This window comes from Panulirus ornatus, chromosome 32 (assembly GCF_036320965.1).
Source record: "Panulirus ornatus isolate Po-2019 chromosome 32, ASM3632096v1, whole genome shotgun sequence".
Taxonomy (NCBI): Eukaryota; Metazoa; Arthropoda; class Malacostraca; order Decapoda; family Palinuridae; genus Panulirus; species Panulirus ornatus.
Window position 1 is genome coordinate 15,852,030 of NC_092255.1, and position 9,260 is coordinate 15,861,289.

At 40.4% G+C, this 9,260-nt stretch overlaps 2 protein-coding genes across 3 annotated transcripts in view; one reads left to right on the plus strand and one right to left on the minus strand.

Moving 5' to 3' along the window:
* The window catches only part of LOC139759063 (uncharacterized), a 30,655-nt gene extending 30,162 nt beyond the window's left edge, over window positions 1-493 (minus strand). Inside the window, exon 1 of one of the 2 annotated variants that reach the window (XM_071680987.1) lies at window positions 186-493. The gene's annotated coding sequence lies outside the window, so the exon portion shown is untranslated. The remainder of the gene's footprint in view (window positions 1-185) is intronic. The other variant, XM_071680991.1, reaches the window with a different exon arrangement.
* The window catches only part of LOC139759070 (palmitoyltransferase ZDHHC3), a 306,923-nt gene that overhangs the window by 141,850 nt on the left and 155,813 nt on the right, over window positions 1-9,260 (plus strand). Inside the window, exon 3 of the mRNA XM_071681007.1 lies at window positions 3,438-3,547. The gene's annotated coding sequence lies outside the window, so the exon portion shown is untranslated. The remainder of the gene's footprint in view (window positions 1-3,437; window positions 3,548-9,260) is intronic.

A 9,260-nucleotide genomic window follows, 5' to 3' on the forward strand; every position in this document is an offset into this window, starting at 1 on the left:
ATGCGTCCATCTTCAACCACTCTCCCGTAACTTTAAGCACGACGGTCCTCTGAGCATTATAACGTAAGCCTATACACCGTAAAGCGTCATGGTAAAAATTTGGCCATCAGGCCCAAGGGTTGCACCGTCGTGCCAACAAAAAAATAATAAAGAAAATGATGCTATCACCATAAGGAAGAACTTACGGTTTCAAATACGTCCTCCACCTGCAAAATGCCGCTTCAAATGGCTGAAACGATGGCTTCACTTGAATGACGTTTTGTGGTACGCCAACGTGTACAAACACTGTAGTGGACGTGTTTGGTACGTTTGGGTATCTGAGAACGCCACACACAAGACGTCACCACTTATTACATAATAAATAATTGCCCTAAAACTCATTCAAGTTATAGATAACTAGTTATCAAGCTCACACAGAGTGCCAAATATCATGATTATAGTTATATGTGAATCACAAGCAGTTCGTCACTGTATCATGGGGAAGTTTTCTATCTAAATGCCAAAGACTGCCATTTCGCACCTACATTATTTCCCGCCCATTGGTTGTTTTGCCGATTCACATATTATCCAGCCGATTAGGGCATGGCCGCACGCTAACCTTATTGGCAAAACAAACAATGGGCGGGTAAATAAACCAGGGACCAGATGGTAGCCATGGTTGTCATGTCTGTCTAACCTGAATGATAGTTCAGTATTATTGAGGTATAGTTTTTATTTGTAAGTTTGAATGGAGAAAAATTGGAGGAAAGTGAAGTGTTCTTGATACCTGGGAGTGGACTTGGTAGCGGATGGAACCCTGGAAGAGGAAGTGAGTCACAGGTTGGGGGGAGGGGGCGAAGGTTTCGGGAACGATGAAGAATGTGTCGAAAGAAAGAACATTATGTTTGAAGGAATAGTGGTTCCAATAATGTTATATGGTTGCGAGGCTTGGGCTATAGATAGGGTTGTACGGAGGAAGGTGGATGTGATGGAAATGAAATGTTTAAGGACAATATTTGGTGTGAGGTGGTTTGATCGAGCAAATGATGAAAGGATAAAAGGTAAGAGAGATGTATGTTAATAAAAAGTGTTGTTGAGAGAGAAAAGGGTGTGTTGAAATGATCTGGACATATGGAGAGAATGCGTGAGGAAAGGTTGACAAAGAGGATATATGTGTCAGAGGTAGAGGGAACAAGGAGAAGCGGGAAACCAAATTGGAGGTGGAAGGATGGAGTGGAAAAGATTTTGAGCGATCGGGCCCTGAACATACAGGAGGGTAAAAGGCGTGCAAGAAATAGAGTGAATTGGAACGGTGTGGTTTACTGGGGTCGACGTGCTGTCAATGGATTGAACCAGGGCATGTGAAGCGTCTGGAGTAAACCATGGAAAGGTGTGTGGGGCCTGGATATGGAAAGGGAGCTGTGGTTTCAGTGCATTACACATGACAGCTAGAGACTGAGTGTGAACGAATGTGGACTTTTTTGTCTTTTCTGACGCTACCTCGCTGGAGGGGAAAGGGTTAATGCTATTTCATGTGTGGCGGGTTGACGACAGGAATGGATGAAGGCAGCAAGTATGAATATGTACATCTGTATATATGTATATGTCTGTGTATGTATACGTTGAAATGTATATGTATGTATATGTGCGTGTATGGGCCATTCTACGTCTGTTCCCTTGCGCTGTCTCGCTGACGCGGGAAACAGCGATCAAGTATAATATATATATATATATATATATATATACAGTGCATATGAAGACGCACTCTCATAGAACACATGATACCCTCTAACAGTAAGGATTCGAACCAGGGACCATTTAGCATGGTAGATGGGAACGCTAACATCTCGGCTATAACCGCTCCTAATGGGAAATGGACTATTCGATTACTAGTAATCAAATTATCACATTTACGGAAGAAGCTACTATAGCCAAGCGATTACCGTTCCTAACTACCACACCAAAGATTCCGGGTTCGAATCCTTACCGTTAGAGGGTATATATATATATATATATATTCTTTTTTCATACTATTCGCCATTTCCCGCGATAGCGAGGTAGCGTTAAGAACAGAGGACTGGGCCTTTAAGGGAATATCCTCACCTGGTCCTCTTCTCTGTTCCTTCTTTTGGAAAATTAAAAAAAAAAAAAAACGAGAGGGGAGGATTTCCAGACCCCCGCTCCCTTCCCTTTTAGTCGCCTTCTACGACACGCAGGGAATACGTGGGAAGTATTCTTTCTCCCCTATCCCCAGGGATATATATATATATATCTCGGAAAGCAAAAATGGGTATGTTTGAAGGAATAGTGGTTCCAACAATGTTGTATGGTTGCGAGGCGTGGGCTATGGATAGAGTTGTGCGCAGGAGGATGGATGTGCTGGAAATGAGATGTTTGAGGACAATGTGTGGTGTGAGGTGGTTTGATCGAGTGAGTAACGTAAGGGTAAGAGGGATGTGTGGAAATAAAAAGAGCGTGGTTGAGAGAGCAGAAGAGGGTGTTTTGAAGTGGTTTGGCACATGGAGAGAATGAGTGAGGAAAGATTGACCAAGAGGATATATGTGTCGGAGGTGGAGGGAACGAGGAGAAGAGGGAGACCAAATTGGAGGTGGAAAGATGGAGTGAAAAAGATTTTGTGTGATCGGGGCCTGAACATGCAGGAGGGTGAAAGGAGGGCAAGGAATGGAGTGAATTGGAGCGATGTGGTATACCGGGGTTGACGTGCTGTCAGTGGATTGAATCAAGGCATGTGAAGCGTCTGGGGTAAACCATGGAAAGCTGTGTAGGTATGTATATTTGCGTGTGGACGTATGTATATACATGTGTATGGGGGGGGGGGGGGTTGGGCCATTTCTTTCGTCTGTTTCCTTGCGCTACCTCGCAAACGCGGGAGACAGCGACAAAGTATAAAAAAAAAAAAAAAAAAAAATATATATATATATATATATATATAATTATTTGATCACAACTTGCAAGACATACACTTCCATCGAACAGAGCATCATACACTAATATGCAGACAAGGGCCGACCACTTTCAGCAATAGCAACCCCAGAATGCAATACCGACCTTGCCAGCAGTGGTACACCAAGAAAACTACACTCTGATCTTGGCAGTTATGGCATCCCCCAAAACACACACATATCCTTGCCAATCATAATTCCCCGAGAATATACTCCCATCTTGTATCAGTAATGGGAACGTTGAGCAAACACACCCGATTTTTGCCAATAATGACGACCCGAGAATGGCCTGTAACTGACAGGCAAGGCAAGGACCTAGAGAATATTCCAGAGTAAAATGCGAGTTAAACTATCTTGAGATTTTCGTTTACAGTTCATGTATCAAATTCCCTTCGAAATATTCAGTGCAATGGCCACTGAATGAAGATGGTAAGTGTTCCTTTTATATGAGGTGTTATACTGGATTCTAATCATTGTGCTCTGGTTGTATTTCAGATGACGCGCCTGAGCTCCAGAGGAGTGGCGAACTACGTCCTCTCCCTGTGGGGTCGACACCCATCTTCACTTCGTGGGATGTACACCATTGTATGTATACGTCACTACAGGTAAGTGGTAACGCAACATAAAGAAGAACGGAATTCACTATTTCTTATACAATAATCTATGATGGATCAGGGGATATTAAACCATAATCAAGGAACAATGCGCCTTCCTCGTGGTTGTATCATTCTTTTTTGCAGATTTCTGGTCTAATAATCATACTGTCTTGGCAAATTTGAAGGGCAAAGACATTCTGAGCATGTTTGATGGTATAGTATAGTATCCCAACAGTGTTGTACGGGTGATTGGGGTGGGCTCTGTGAGGAAATACTGAATGTATTGGAAATTGAATGTTTGAGGACAATATATGTGGTGTGAGGGTTGATCGAGTAAGAAATGATAGGGTATGGGAGGGGTGCTGTAATAAGTAGGGTTTGGATGAGAAACCTTTAGATGTGTGCTAAAATGGCTTGGACATATGGGGGGGGGGGGGGGGGGTAGAGTGTGTAGAGGTCGACATTAGAGGGGATATGCGTCAGAAGTTGAGGGGAAGAGACGGGAGATACGAGTTAGAAAATTTACATATATATATATATATATATATATATATATATATATATATATATATATATATATATATATGGGCCTGAGCGAAAGGCGTGCATGAAATGAAGTGAATTAGAGCGATTGGTATACAGGGGGCGACGTGCCTTCAATGGACTTAACCAAAGCATATGGAGCAGTCATGGGAGACCATGGAAAGGTCTGAAGGGCCTTGCAAACCTGTTCCTAGTGCACTCGACAAGTGTTTCACCATCGGCTGAATTTATGAAATGACCTCGGGAAGCATCATTCTCTAAAGTTAGAAAAAAAAATAAAATCCAGTGAAGTAATAATGTTAAACTGATATAGGGAACTAAAAGTAATAATTAAACAGAAAGAACACTAACTTTGTGACAAGGTTCCTGGCAAAAGGAAGTCGTCTGCTAATGTTCCCGCTAAATCATACGTTCGTAAGCTGTCATGTACCAACTGACCAATTGCATCCCTCAGTGTCTCGACCAATTCATCGAGTGCTGTATTTCACTTTAGCTTGTTAAACAATTAAAGGTATTTTTCTTTCACGTCATTGATCGAATTAGTTCGCTCTCATTTATATATGTCGGTGTTTGGAGGCTGTTTTTCCACATCTTGATAAATAGCAAGTTCTGGCAAGATGCCTTCATTCGTTCTTAGAATCACTTTTATCAATCTCTATATCTGTGAAGAATTAAGATACTTGACTAGTGATCTAATAAGCAGAGGTGCTGTTATCAATGCGACTCGAGAAGTCTAGACGTCTGTCTTTTTATCAGGCTCCATGACGGACAAATCCTCACATGAAGGCCAGACTTTAATTGAAATATAAAGTGGTTAATGAAAGGGAAAATAGAGGCAAGGGAAGTTATGAATTTTGGAAGCTAAAAACTTCTTAAAATATGCCGTGTCATAAATAATCGGAAAAACATGAAAGCGAAGTGTTCCTAAGCTTCGAGGTGCGAGGGAAGACCATGAACACATTTTAGGTAGATCTGTCCAGTTACGACACCAAAGAACTATAAATTCATAGCAGAATTATCCATAGTTATTTCAGAACTTTCTCTGAAAACAAACTTTAAACAAAGAATATATTTGTACATCTTTAAATTGCTACACACGACATTGTGCTCCACAGTGTTACGGAAATATCAATAATTTTAGCAAAGAAAATCCATTGTCCATAATTTACTTGCCCTAGTAGTAGTAAAGACTGAATGATAATGGTTATGTAAAGAGGAGTTTGGAATGAAGGACGGATGTTAATCCTAGGAGAGAAAAATATACAGATGGCAAGTAGACCACCTTCCTTGTTGCTCTCTTAATGGTCATGTTGCTTTATTTAGCCTTAAGAACATGAAAAAGCTTTTGAAAAAAAAAAGGTGAAGTCTTAAAAGAACCGGTGGTTATGCAACAAGGCTTTGCTTTGTGCAGTTAGTTTGACTTCATGAGGGGCTCCCAACTACTCAGTATAAACATATTAACAGCCCCTTTGAATATCCTTCAGCAACCAGTCAACAACACAGTCACTCTCTTTTTTAACAAATTCCACTGCAATAGCATACAAACCCGCCGCATTTCCGGCTTTCATCTTCTGCAAAGTTTTCAACTACCTGGCAAAGTTTTCATTCTCTGTTAACCAAACCATTTTCCCTGACCCTCCCATTTTAAACCAGGATTCCCAATCACCAGTCCTTTTTCAGCACACAAATCTACAAGCTCCTCACTATTTCCATCTACTACACTGAGCACCCCATGTACACCAATTATTCCCTCAACTGCCACATTACCTACCTTTGCATTCAAATCACCCATCACTATAACCCAGTCTCTTGCATCAAAACTACTAACACACTCACTCAGCTGCTCCCAAAACACTTGCCTCCCATGATCTTTCTTCTCATGCCCAGGTGCATAGGCACCAATAATCACCCATCTTTCACCATCCACTTTCAGTTTTACCCATATCAATCTAGAGTTTACTTTCTTACACTCTATCACATATTCCCACAACTGTTTCAGGAGTAGTGCTACTCCTTCCTTTGCTCTTGTCCTCTCACCAACCCCTGACTTTACTCCCAAAACATTCCCAAAACACTCTTCCCCTTTACCCTTGAGCTTCGTTTCACTGAGCCAAAACATCCAGGTTCCTTTCCTCAAACATACTACCTATCTCTCCTTTTTCCTCATCTTGGTTACATTCACACACATTTAGACACCCCAATCTGAGCCTTCAAGGAGGATGAGCACTCCACGCATGAGTCTCTCTTCAATTTCCCCTTTTAGAAAGTTAAAATACGAGGGGAGGGTTGCTAGCCCCCCACACCTGTTCCCTTTAGTTGCCTTCTATGACACGCGGGAATGCGTGAGAAGTATTCTTTCTTCCCAATCCCCAGGATATACACATGTACATATTCATACTTGCTTGCCTTCATCCATTCCTGGTACACCCCACCCTACAGGAAACAGCATCTCTACCCCCTGCTTCAGCAAGATAGTGCCAGGAAGAAAGACAAAAAGGGCCCAATTCATTCACACTCAGTCTAGCTATCATTCATAATGTACCAAAACCACAGCTCCCTATCCACGTCCAGGCCCTACAGACCTTTCCATGGTTTGCCCTAGATACTTCACATGCCCTGGTTCACTCCATTGATAGTACATCAACTTCTGTTTCCCATTTTAGAAATTGAAATACAAGGAGGAGATGGTTTCCAGTTTACTGCTCCTGCCCCCTTTAGTAGCCTTCTACAACACAGCACAGAAACCCAGGTTCATTGTGCAGATACTGCAATCCATATTCTACTTCAGCACCAGCCTCTTTCCCTCTGGATTAAACTGGGGTTACTTCATGGATGTATGTAAAAAAAAAAATACATCAGGTGAAAAATTTAAAGCTCTTAACAGGTTTTAAGTGAAAAACTGTGATATGTTCAGCAACATATAAGCCAAAAAGTGATGATACAATCTTTTGATTCTAAATGAATCAATGCACTTAGCATGAAATTATGCAATGCTAATCACATACAGAAAGGCAGTACTGTTCATCTTTTAAACTATAATTCATTTTTTAAAAAGAAGGGAATCTAAAAATAAGTTACAGTATAAGTGCTAAAAATGTATGGTTCATATATAATGATTCCTATATATGCAAGGTAAACAAGGTGGGTTGATGAGGGTATGAATGATCTGTTTCTGGTACAAAAGAATACTAATAGATTTCATAACAGCACTGTGTAGTTTAAGAAAGAGTTTGAGGAAGAGCTTGACAGATCATGCAGTAGTAACATGTAGGTTTGCTTTTCATTTTACATGGTATAGATCTAGAAATAAGAATGAAAAAAATTGAATAATGAGAGAATCCACAAGGGTTGAGGTAAGGTGGAGGCAGTTGAGAATATATTAAGAGACTGCCACAAAGGTGTGCAAGAATTGTATGTATAGTCCATGGAAAGATAGGTAGAATGAAGATTTAAGAAAGTTTGCTGAAAAAGAGAATCTGGAAGAGTAGGTAGAATGAAGATTTAAGAAAGTTTGCTGAAAAGAAAGAGTATCTGGAAGAGGCCAACAAATAAGACAGAGTAGAATACAGTCTTGCAAAAATTAGTTCAAAGATGTAGTACAGGAATAAAGGAGAGCCTCATCTGTTTACTCCTGTGGAGAGCAATGTTTGGTGGTATAACCATTTATCTTAGTCATTTTTCTCTTTGTACCTCCAATAATGCTGGCAAAACCTTCCTGCTCAACAAAAACATACTTTTCCTAAAAATATATCATCTCAGCAGCTAATAATTTCTATCCTGCCATGGGGGTTAGTTATTGTGCATCTGGCTACTTTCTTGGCATGTCTACAAACAAAAGATATGACTGCCATTTTCTAGTACATCTGGTTACTTACTTTGCATGCCTACAAATAGAATACAGGACTGCCTTTTTATAGTAAGATAAAAAGAACAACTCATTATTGTGGCAAGTGGAAAACAGCTGTAGATAAAATGTGTATGTAAGGAACAAAAGTATACTAAGCAAGTCTGGGAAAATGTGAGTGACAAAAGATGATATTTGTTGAAGGTAATGAAAATACCTCGGAGACATGATCGATAATGATGGTGAAAAACATTAGTGTCATAAGTAAATCAGAATTAGAGGTAAGTAGATAAAAGAATAAATATAAGGTAGCGGAAAAAATTACAAGAGAGAGAATGGAAAAGTTGAGAGTATGTGTGAAGTGATGACCAGGAAACTGTTTAGTTGATCTGGAGAAGATGCCTGGAAAGATGGTAAAGGAAGTTAAAGGAATCATAAGAATTATAGAGAAATATGTCATCTCAGCATAATTACCATGGCATGAGGTACAGTACTGAAAAATAAAGTTACAAGGATTAGTGAACCCCTTGTAGCTTTAGAGCAAAGTGGATTACAAAAGAAAGAAGGAATGTAGACCAGATTTTCACCTTTATGTCGTGAAAAAACTAATTGAGAGACGAGAAATTGTATGCTATTCATTTTTTATTATACTTAGTCGCTGTCTCCTGCATTAGCAAGGTAGCACAAGGAAACAGATGAAAGAATGATCCAACCCACCCACTTACACATGTATATACATAAACGCCCACACACGCACATATACATACCTATACATTTCAACGTATAAATATATATACATACACAGACATATACATTTACACACTTGTACATATTCATCCTTGCTACAATCATCCATTCCCATCACCATCTCGCCACATGAAATAGCACCCCCCTCCCTCCATGTGCACTTGAGGTAGTGCTAGGAAAAGACAACAAAGGCCACATTCGTTCACACTCATTCTTTAGCCGTCATGTGTAATGCACCAAAACCACAGCTCCCTTTTCACATCCAGGCCCCACAAAACCTTCCATGGTTTACCCCAAATGCTTCACATGCCCTGGTTCAATCCATTGACAGCATGTCGACCCTGGTATACCACATCATTCCAATTCACTCTATTCCTTGCATGCCTTTCACCCTCCTGTATGTTCAGGCCTTGATTGCTCAAAATCTTTTTCACTCCATCCTTCCACCTCCAATTTGGTCTCCCACTTCTTGTTCCCTCTCTTTGACACATATATCCACTTTGTCAATTTTTCCTCACTCATTCTCTCAATGTGACCAAACCATTTCAATACACCCTTTTCTGCTCTCTCAACCACACTGTTTTTATC